Here is an 11,424-nt window from a genome sequence, read left to right as displayed (position 1 = left end):
CATGAGCTAGCTGGGAAATACCAATCTTCAGCATTAAGTCATCAGATACAGCAAGTAGCTGTCAAGGAGTTGATATTGTTTCCCATCAAGCATTAGGGTGCACAATACCTGAACCAGCATTTTGACTGCCGAGGTCTGAAATGCGTTAATCCATCACAGATATTTTCTTCTGGACTGTATCAGAGTTTCCAGAGGTGTTATTGATGTCTGGAGTCTTAAACCACAGATGCACTTAATACAGAGAAATTTTCAAAATTGAAATACTACTACTGTCATTGTAATATATAAGTTTTAAAATAAAAGTTGTAGCTAGTTGCTATTAATACAGTAAGGCAATCACACGTCATAGTTGACAGTGTACCTCCTTACCTTGGCTACCGAATCTCAGTTTTAAAAGCAAAAGTATTTTTTCTCCTGACCTAGTGTTTGTGTCACTCATTATGTTCTTGTCACTCTGAAGGGATGTAAAGGTGATGCTAAAGTGTCCCGTGGAAAGGAGCTGAATGGCAATATGCTTATTTGAGTGTATGTAGTATTCTGCTGAAGTCCTACTGAATGTAGCCCGTTTCCTCTAAAGGGCAGAGACTTGCAAAAATGGAATTATCCTAATTAATAATTTAAATATCTCAAAATAAATAATGTATATCTGTGAAGCTGTAATAGCAGGCATCTTTTTGTTGTTCCTCTCTTACGGAAATGGCAGACTGCTTTAGTGTGAATGAATCCTGACATGGTTCTGGAAACTGGGCCAACATATCATTGATTATGCACTTTGAAGAAAAGTGGGAAAGGTAGAGGGAAGATTTACAGTTCTTGAATCTCTTGGCATTGTGCTGTGGCCACAAAAGCCCGCATATAGAAAAAATAAAGTTTCTGGGACAGAGGAAAATTCTGCAGTGAGTCCAACTATAGCAACTGTTGTAGATGCTGAAGTTATTTTATAAACAGCTTTTCTGAGAATAGCAGCTAATTTCATTTTACTATGTTATGTTTTTCTGATGTCGGACTGTATTGCTTTCAAACATCACTTGACTGCTTTTTGTATGTGGGCTACAGTAAGCTACAGCTGGGGAAGTGGATCAGAAATGGCCTCCTAAATAAATTGGAAGTTGAAACTGGACCTGTCCTTAGCCCTTGATATAAGCATTATAGCTTGGTCCTATGGGAGTATCTCCATAGTTTAAATCTAGCATCAGTATGCGTTGACACCAAAAAGGACATTTCTCTCATCTGAGTCCCACAGGACTGAAAGATACAGGGAAAAAGAAGAGGTGGGCATAACTCTTTGCAAGGTGGGAGGCGCTACAGTTTTAAGTTGGATTTCAATGGTTGTATAACCAAACCTTAGGAGCACAGTTTTTCATTAGAGGTAATTCAATCTATGGGTTAGCTGCTGCTGAAGAGAGCATTCCTCTTCTTGAACTGGCACTAGTGCTCATCTTAACCATTTCTGCTGAACTACAGCATTTAATTTCCTGCCAGTCTAGCTCCTCTACCTATCCTGCTGTGGTGTCTGATGAATAACAGTGCTGGTGCAAAAAAAGGTTAAGGATGGAGGGATGGGACAGGAGGAAAGGGGGAGGTGAGAAACAAGGGTGGCCCTTTCAGCAGCAGCTCTCTATAAGATCAGCTTAGCAGTAATGTGAAACTATACTCTAAATTACAGTAGCCCTGAACTTCATGGCCCACAAAGGAGACAACGTCACTGTAGTTCTTACTTTACTTCTGCCCTAAATCTAGAAATGGGCTAAGTATGAGACCTAGTGTATCAAGAAAGCTTGTCAGACATTATTTTGTCTGTCCTTCATATATTTGTCTTTTTTTTATATTTGTCTTGTCCTTCAAGAAGTAAATGTTTTCTCTCCCAAGTTTTCAAATCATTGACATATTCTTTACTCCAATCACTCAGTTTTCTGATGACTCAGTGTAACAATTCTGTAGAATGTTTTGGGGAGAAGAAATGGAAATTTCTTCCCCCAAAAATTCTTCCCAGGGATATTCTTAATAATACAAGGTAATGTCCATGATTCTTAAGTAATCCCAAGAGTTCATCAGCTTCTCTGTATTTACATTCACACTGTCTTGCCTCCAGTCACCTATGTAATCACAGATCATATTATGTAGACCATGGAGATAGCTTCAGTATGCAAAAAAAAAAACCTAGACAAAAATGATTTGATTGAATTTGCCATTTCTGAGTCATCCAAATTCATTAAATGGGTGGTAAAACTGTTGCTAACATCCAAGAAATTTATGAATAGATATTGACTCCTGTCATTTGTACCAGAGAGTAAAAGGTGCATTTTAACATCTGGGATGTGTGTTCAGGAAAGACCTCTGGGGGTAGCATTATGTTTACTTAAGTAACCTGTTCATTTATTTATTTAATTGCCCCATATTTTTCGGGGGCGTTCTTTTATCAATGTGTATGTACCGAAAGAAGGTATTAAATCATGGAAATGCAGAATTCAGAGAATCATACCTGACATACTTGAGCTGTTCCTAAAAGCTTCCAGTATAGGAGATTTCCCAGCATAAATATCTTAATCTATTAAGCTCTTAGGTATATAGGGTTTTTTTCCTAATGTCTAAGATAAATCTTTGTTGTTACTTGAGATAATTTCTTAATGCCCTACATTAGTTGGTACAGAAAGCAAGAACTAATCATCATTTGAATAACAAATCTTTATACATTGGAAGACATATATGCCAACAGTCTTCCCTTTTTGAAGCTAAAGAAATGAAAGTACTTCAACCTTTCCATATAGGTTACATTTTTGAGAACTCTTATATGTTTTATTCCTCTTCTTCAAACTCTGATTTCTCTCTGTATTTCTAAGAAACACTAAGCATAGCTATTTAGTCCTTATCAGTATTTAGCTAGGAAGAAATACCTCAACCTTCCTGCAGGAGATTATTGCCTCCTAAGATCTTCTGGTAAAGTTGCTTAAACTCAAGAGCCTCTGATTTGTTTGGTCAAAATTAGTTTGATTAGCCAATTAAAAAATTAGTACAATTTTTAATGAAGCAAATCAGGCAGTTTTGCCAGCAGGCCAGAAGAGGCAGCTACCACTGGTATGGAGAGCGAGGGCAAGGCGGTCACTGACAACCATAGCCATTATAAGAGCTGTTTGCAGAGGACATATATGACTACATTTGAGTTTTATTATGAGAAAAGAATGTGGAATCATCAAGAATGCTAGTAAAATTGAGATTTATTCTGTCTAATCTTTCCTCTTTCTCCATTAAGCCAGTTATTTTGTTGAAAAATGATGTTGGCACCTTTGTATCTTCTACATGTCTATGAAGTAAGTTGCCAAATCATTTATTTTCATGTCTTCATAGTACGAACCATCTCATGGCATCTGTCATGTTCCTGATGTTTCATCTCCCTCTATCTGAAGTCCTCTAGTAATTTGTAGAAAAGCAAGTAGAACTAAAAATGGACATTCACATATGCCAGTAACATCACATTCAGTAAGTGTGGTTCTTTTAGATGTAGCTGTGTACAACTTTAGGGATGCACTATGCCTCCCAATGAGCCCCGAGCAAGGTATATACTTAAGTCAGGCAGCTGACTCCCAAGCCTAAGACTTCCTGACAGTCAGGGAGAACCAGTGGGGTTGTGCTGAGGGGCAATGGCTTGTGCTCACCAGTTCCCACCACTGGGACTGGTCACTCCAGACTAGTCATTAAAGACTACTGTCACTCTGTAATCATCTAGAGGTTATGTAAGGAGAGCAGCTATTGAAATGCATATTTATTTTGTCAAATTCAGTAAATGGTATGTTCCACATTTTTTGTCATAAAAAGGATATCAAACATGGAGCTTAACTAGCCACTAGATGTCAGTGTTGTTGTGCTAGAAGGCAAACGCAGTTTTATTTGTTTGCCTGATAAAGTAATTTATTAAATAAAAGCACTTCTGGATTTAAATTTTTTTCCAGTATAGAGTCAGTTACATAAAATATCATAGAGAAGTCCATGCTATGTCCATTATTTCAAGAGCAGCTGTGCTACTTTATGCTATTTTGGAGTTGCAATTAACATTTCAGTGTGTAATCATTTTTAGAAAAGTGCCTTTGAAAAAATAGCATCTGATTGTTCTTCAGTTTCCTCCCTTGTGCCAAAATCCCAGATCTCTGTATAAGTAACAGCAATCATTGTATTGCATTGTATTCGTTAATAAGATAAAATAGAGATAATAATATGATATCTAATTCTATTATAAGAGTATAGAATTTCCTAAATTCCAATTATTGGTGGAAATTTTCCTCTTAATTATTCCTGTTTAACACCATTGGAGATAAACGTCAAATACACTGTGTAGGGACAGAATTTCTAGAACACTAAGGCTTCCGATATGATAAAAGAGTTTGGAAAACTTGGTTCTTTTGAAAATCTGGCCTTGATTCTGTATAACTAAAGGCAGAGCTGACAGATGATGGAATTTTAGAAGGCCATATGAAGTAGAATTTGACCCATGGACCTTTCTTATTCCAGGTTCCTGTACTTCTAGAGTGAACAAATCACTCCAAACCTCCACAGCTATATGACCCTATAAAGACTAACTGATTCAGTTATGGAAATAATAAAGCAGACTTGCATCAAAAAATAATTAATGGAAGCAACCTGCCATATCATCTCTACAGTTGGGGTTTTTTTTGACAAAAAGTAAAGAATTTTACCTAATAAATCCCCTACAGATCTATTATGTAGACTCCTGTCTGTTGTCCTTTAATTGTCACTGCTAGTGCCATGTTTGTTGTGTGGCAGGTAATTTTGGTCTCCAGAGCTTACACTCTGGCAGCTCTGCTGAGAACAAAGCTTACTAAAAGATTACACGTGCGTGTAGGCATGCATAAACAAGTATAATGACTTCAGCCTATCAAGAATTTAATTAAAAAGTAATTATCAATATGCACAAAATACTACTTAGTTTTATCAACCTGCATTGAAATAAATGAAATACAGAAGCTAACTCTTCCAGTGTGTTCTAGTTTTCATTTGAGGAGATTTTAGACATGCATTATGCTTAAATTCCCCAAGGTATGAACGTTTTCCTAAGAGAGCAAAGAATGCTTAATTCTACTCATGTCTAGATCTGTTATGGTGAAAAGCAACTGATGGCATTCAAATATATAAATCTAAGAAAAATGGAAATCTTTTTTTTTCCAGTTTGATATCAGAGTTATTATATGAGGGAAAAATGAAAGAAAATAATAAGCAAGAGACAAGAAAAATATAGTAAAGTGGAAATAAAAAACCCAACCAACCAACAAACAAGCAATGTGCTTGTTTTCTTTAAATTATATTGTTTCCCACTGGATTTGTTTTGTGAAATAAAAAGAATATGTGAGCAAAATTACAGTCCATTGCACTTTTAAATCATAGTGGAAAAGACATGCACTCCCTTGTTTCGCGATATGCGTTTTTGTGCATAATGTTTACCATGTATATATATTCATAATAATTAACTTATGATGAGAAATTAAGCAAGGTACAAATAATTTACAGCTGAATGTATGGAATCTAAAGTCTTCTATATAAAAAGGTGAGTGACAAGTCACTGTCTTGAGTCATAGAAGCAGTTTAGCACTGCTCATGTACCTGGCATAGAAAACCTGGAAAAGAAAGGTGCTTCAGAGTCTGAGTCTAAGATATAATGTAGTAGAAAAATAAGGTCTAATTCCTGCATGCAGGTTCTAGAAAACACTTATGCTTTTAGAGATGTGTTGCTTAACCAAAAGTTGAGATCTTAATCCAGGAATCAAGAAGGTCAGTCCTGCAAACTGTACTATGCAGCGGGTCAGGCATGTTCATCACAGTATTTTCCACTGGTTGTCCTAAAGCTAAGAAAATATTTCATAGCAGAGATTATTTGCAATACACAGTGGTATAGTCAAGTGTTTGGAATCTCACAGACAGATTTTAAAAGATAAGGTATAAGAGCATAATAGAGCATAATGATGACAGGATCAACCCTCATTCTACCTCATGATTTCAGTGGGATTACTTACGTAGTAAAGTAGTAGAGTAACTGCATGTAGAGGCTGATAGTATCTGGGTTGAGGTGGTCAATAGCTGATCATTCAGTGGAAACTGAAGGATACAGGGATATAAAGAGTCTACTCTGAGCAGTGAAATACAATGAATCAGTAAGAATTTCTATTTCACTTTTTTTTATGAACATGCTTATAGAGTTCCACTTGTGAGACCTCATTTAATTAGTAACACCATTAGCCATTCTGCTAGAACTGACCTTTCATTAGTAAAAGTATACTACTGATTGCCAGATTTTGGAAATAATAGGGGTTATATTTCAAACTAAATACAATTTTGTGTTATTTAATCACCAATATCATTCAGACATAAAGTACTGAAATACTATCTACCTTTCTGTTGAAAGTATTGCCAGGATACTATTCATTCCATGGCACCTAGGTGGAATGGGAAGGATAACTATCCTAAATGGGAACAATTAGTCTAACTTAGTTTCAAATATCAAGTTTGTTATGTATAAGTTATGTTACTTATAGCCAGCAACACTGAGCTGTGCAATATCCACAACTCTAGAAGTAAAAATGGCAGACTCAAAAACCTGCTGAGTCTATAACTATCTATAACAACTAAAAAGAAATATTCCGGCTTTTGCCTTGGGGGAGATTCTGCTGCTTGCTGAAACCACATTCAATTTGCAAGCGATATGTGAAAATGTTAACAGTTACGTATCTAGATGACTGCCTTTCTTGAATGGAAATAGAATATAACCATATGAAAGGTAAGGGTCAGGAAGTGAAGTGACATTTGAGTGGAAAACCATTTCCTTTAGCATATCATGGAATTTTCTCCCAAGTGTGCATTACACTGTCCTCAAATATACAGTTCTTAAAAGATGGATTGTATTATGTAAAGTTATATTAGGATCTGTTAATATATTTTAATAATCTTGTTTTAGTCAATTCATGCCACTTTCACTGTACAACTAACTTTTACTTGAACCTCGGCCTTAACAGAGTCAGTATTTGGCAGCTTTCTATAATTTGAGTCTGTTAACAAAAGGAAAATATTCTTCTGACTACCTCATTTATCTTAGGTGTGGTCATAATCCATCCACAAGTTTTAAGAACTAGGAAAACTGGTATTAGGAGATGAAACATTAAATTCAGTTCCTAGTATCAGACTCCTGAAGCATAATCTTTCCCATACAAACAATTTCCTGTCAAGCTTCAACTTTTCATTGTAATTTTCTAAAATCACCTGATTTTGGAGAAAGTTAAAGTAGCTGAGTAAGTTTAAGGTATTCTGTATGCAGAAACAAACTGGGAGCTAATGTATACTGTAGAATAAAACTCCCATGTTTCTAGGTAGGAGTTACGTTAATGACCAATATTTTGCCATCCATTCTTTCTTGCAACTTGCCCTTTAACTCATGTATCTTGCCTTCAAATTCAAGATCACTTGTTACCACTTGGAAGGATTCTACTACATTATGACAGAAAAGTAAGTCTTATTCAGACACTTTCTTATCTCCATTAATCTGATCTTCATCATCTTGAAAGGATGCAACCAGTGATATTCTCCTAATGTAGAAAAGTGATTTCTAAAAGCTGGAAAATAATTTAAGACGCTTTTAATTGCAGCGTATAGAGATAACTATGTTCTAGAGACAGTCCTCAAAACTTCTACATGTTCAAGCTTGACAAAATAAAATATTTCCTATAATTCCTAAACTTTTTGTCAGATAAATTTTGAAAACATAGGTTTCATAACCTTAACAATCAAATGACACTTACCTGTAGCACACTTCACTGTTTAATGCAGTATGTGAGTTGGAAAATCATGTATAAGCGGTTTTTCATTTGCACTATCCATTAAATTGTAGACAGGGAGGTAACTTCCAACATTAATACAGCTTTGTCAGCATTGTCAGAGGACACACTGCCAGAGAAGTTAAAAACAACTTTTTTATGTGGTTTCGTTGCTGTCTTGAAGGTAATCAAATAGATGATGAATTGTCATCCTTTCAACTCTGTAGTAAGAACACCTAGCGAAGCATTTTGATATTTACTTACTTGGAGACATCAATGCCTGCAGCAAAATATGCCCATACAACAGAATATTAAATTGTTTTCCCAGTTAAAAATAAGCTAATGTGCTATTAATATATGAAGGTACTGTCGTACTGTGATCTAACACTACATGATGAAAACCAAAGCATTAAACTTATGGTGACATCCATGATTTGTATTGATTTACAGTTCAGTGCAGTTTTAGAACAACACAAACACCCTGACCTTGAAGCCTGAGAGTCTTTATGAAAGGGCACCACAGCCCAGGTCACAGATAATACCACAGCTGCCCGTCAGCCACAGCCACGTGGATCCTCCATGTCCTCAGCAGAGGGATTTAGCTGTTCTTCCTAACCACCCATTCTGAATCTATAGCAACCCTCCTCTAATATGTGAAGCTATTTTTAGCATCAGGGCAGCCTTGAAAACAGCAGGTAAAGCATGAAGAGAATGAATAAGTGGTTGTGGTGCTTGCCTGTGAATAGAAGCTATATATAGCTCTTGAGAGAGAGAGCTCTTAATATGTATAATGTGTATATGAAGGGAGATCTGCCTCCCTCAGGGGAGGCAGAGGTGTCAGAAACATAGAGTAGAGCATTATTACTACTTCTGACCTGAGCAGTTATCTAAAAAGTCATTATTTCAGATTGTTCTGTTTAGGAAAATAAATTGTTAATGGAATCAGGTATCTTTGGTTCAATCTTTATTTGCAAAGAATGTATAACATTCACTTCCCAGAGTGAAGAGCAAATTGAACAGCAGAAGACTATTTGCAGCTCCAAGCTCTTTTCAGCCAATACTTGCTCCAAGAAGTTCCCTAGGGACGTTTCTCAGGTTCCCCCTTTCCAGTGCCTGGGGTCCAAGATGTCAGTTTCTGTGATGTCTCTACTACTCTCCGAGTTCCCACTCCTGGTTTCTTGTCCTTCTCTTTTTCTCTTATATATTCATCAGTTTGCTTCAAAAAATGCTTAGGAAAAAAAGCCACATGTGCCTTTGTTTAATCAGTAGAGTGTGCCATTTATGTAGCCAGGGAGCTATATTGCTTCATGAAGGAGCATATTACTTCTTATTGATGTATTATATTGAGGCTGGGAATTAGGCCCTCCAATTTTAATGACTCTTTGCCTAAATCACAAGGGCACCAACAGCGGAAACTTGCAGATGCCTAAAACTGATTGGTGTCTGAAAGAAAGTCAGCTGTGTGGGATTTGGATTGTTGTCTCAGAAAAGTGATATATAGCAAGCACTGTAAGCTCAAAATGTGAATGTTGTCATAGTCAAGTTAGGGAAAATCCTTTAGCTTCTGAGCAGTCATAAGTAAAACATGTATCTCTCAGTTGCTACAAAAATTATATTTAAAACTACAGCCAGTTCTTAGATAACTATGTGTTGGTTTTGCTGTCCCACTGCAGAGGGAGAGAGACAGCAGCCAAAAGAGCAACTCCGTTCTTAAAGCTGTACTGAGTAAATAGCGTGTTGGCATATGAGCAAACAGATGTGATGGACTTTTTCAGCCTCCCCCAAGTCTCCTCTGCAGGGGTATGTGGTTCGTAAGGAAAAGGGACCAGGGAGTTTAGCTTGGTGTGGTATCTTATTTGATGGAGAATCTGTGCTGGGCTTTGTGCAGTGGCAGCGTGCCCACCACAGGGTGGGATGGGGTGTCAGGCAGATCTAGTATTTGCTTGAGGTAAAACGGATTAACTCTTACCATAATAGGCTATTTTTTCAAATTTCTTGAATTATTAAGAACAATAAAAATGTCACTAAAATACACTTGTGGAGCTATCACCAACGACTCCTTAAAATGTTTCAGGCTGATCCAAATCCCAGCTTTGTAAAGCATTTTAATTAGCAATGACGAAACAATAATATGTGTTTGATGATGCACATCCTTCTCATTGTGCAATTCATTATATCCGTGGCACTCCAGCGAGGCTTTTCCTTGAACTATTTCAGCGACTTCAGTGGCACTAACGTTTCTTTAATTGTGAATTATTCGGGATGTAGAAACCTTCTGTTTTTAACAAGTAAAGATTCTCTCCTCAAAAGCCTGTTATCTCTGCCATGTAACAAACAAATTTCCTATGTACATTTAAATAAATAACATTTAATTACTTTTTTCTGTCTGCAAAATGACAAAGAAAATTAAATACAAGTTTATAAAGATTAGAATAATTCTGCATGGAGCCAAGGCCATGAAAAAAGTACAGAAGGGCAATGTAAGATAGCACAGGTCAAGGAAAGGATTTTATAACACGCCGTCTGTTTTTAATTAGCGTCTTGGCAAACTGGAAGAGCTCAAACATTTTTCCATGAAGAAATGTATTATAGACTTTTCTAGCTGCCAATTAAATGGCATTTAGCTACAGTGACAGTGGTATGTTGTTTTGGGTCTGTAGAAAGCACTTGCTCATGCTAGGAAATCTGGGACATTTTGTTTCTGATACAGGGTTCTTAATGGACTGGATTTTCTGTCCCTCTGTATTTTTACTGTAGGCATGAAGGATACCTCCTGTGAACAACTAATAAATGAATAAATAGTGCAAGGGGCTGGCAGAGTGAATATCATAATTATCAAGTGTCTGTTTGTATACACCTCTTGAGGGTCTGTCCTCCAGTTAGATAGTAGCTTTTAAACAATGCTAGATAAATACTAGGGCATTTTATGAGGTTTAGATTTTATCCTATTTGTTCCAGACTGAGGTTGTTTGTTACCAGTTCTGTCCTATGGTTCATCTAAATGTTTGTGAGAATTTGTAATATGAAACTGCCCCTTGAACATGTGGCTCCCTATACATTTTCTCTAAGAGAGAAGCCAATGCTCCCTGCCCACTTGTGTCCTCAGCTGCTTGTTCTGGCTCTAGCAATTCTTGTTTGGTTTTGGAAGGATTTGGGCTTGTTTAGGGTTTTATTGTTTTTTTCTTCTTTTATCAGATCATTTATTTAATCCAGTTTAGAGAATAGCACTAGAGACAGAGACACTGGTAGCAAGCTGTGGAAGAGGGCAGAACCAAGAGCCCATGGAAGAGTGGGGAAGAGGGAAACAATCCCATTAAGGAAAGCGTTGCACAGAACTACGTTCTCAATGTCACCACATCAGTTTCTTCAGAAGTCATGAGACCACTTCCAATTATAAATTAACAATAGATTTTCTCAGTAGTATCATGCTTTTAATGTCTGATCAGGCTATGTAGAGAAAACAAGGCAAAAAAGTAACTTGCATATTTGAAGACAACTTTTCCTCCCTGAGAGGTTCCTATAGAGGGCACTTCAATCTTATGGTAGGATGCACACTAGGTGATGAGTCTGATGTCAGTTCCACTGAAGTGGATGGACATGTTGTCTGGCTGAA

This window comes from Nyctibius grandis, chromosome 4 (genome assembly GCF_013368605.1).
Source record: "Nyctibius grandis isolate bNycGra1 chromosome 4, bNycGra1.pri, whole genome shotgun sequence".
In the NCBI taxonomy this organism is placed as follows: domain Eukaryota; kingdom Metazoa; phylum Chordata; class Aves; order Nyctibiiformes; family Nyctibiidae; genus Nyctibius; species Nyctibius grandis.
Note: the sequence above shows the minus strand (reverse complement) of the source record.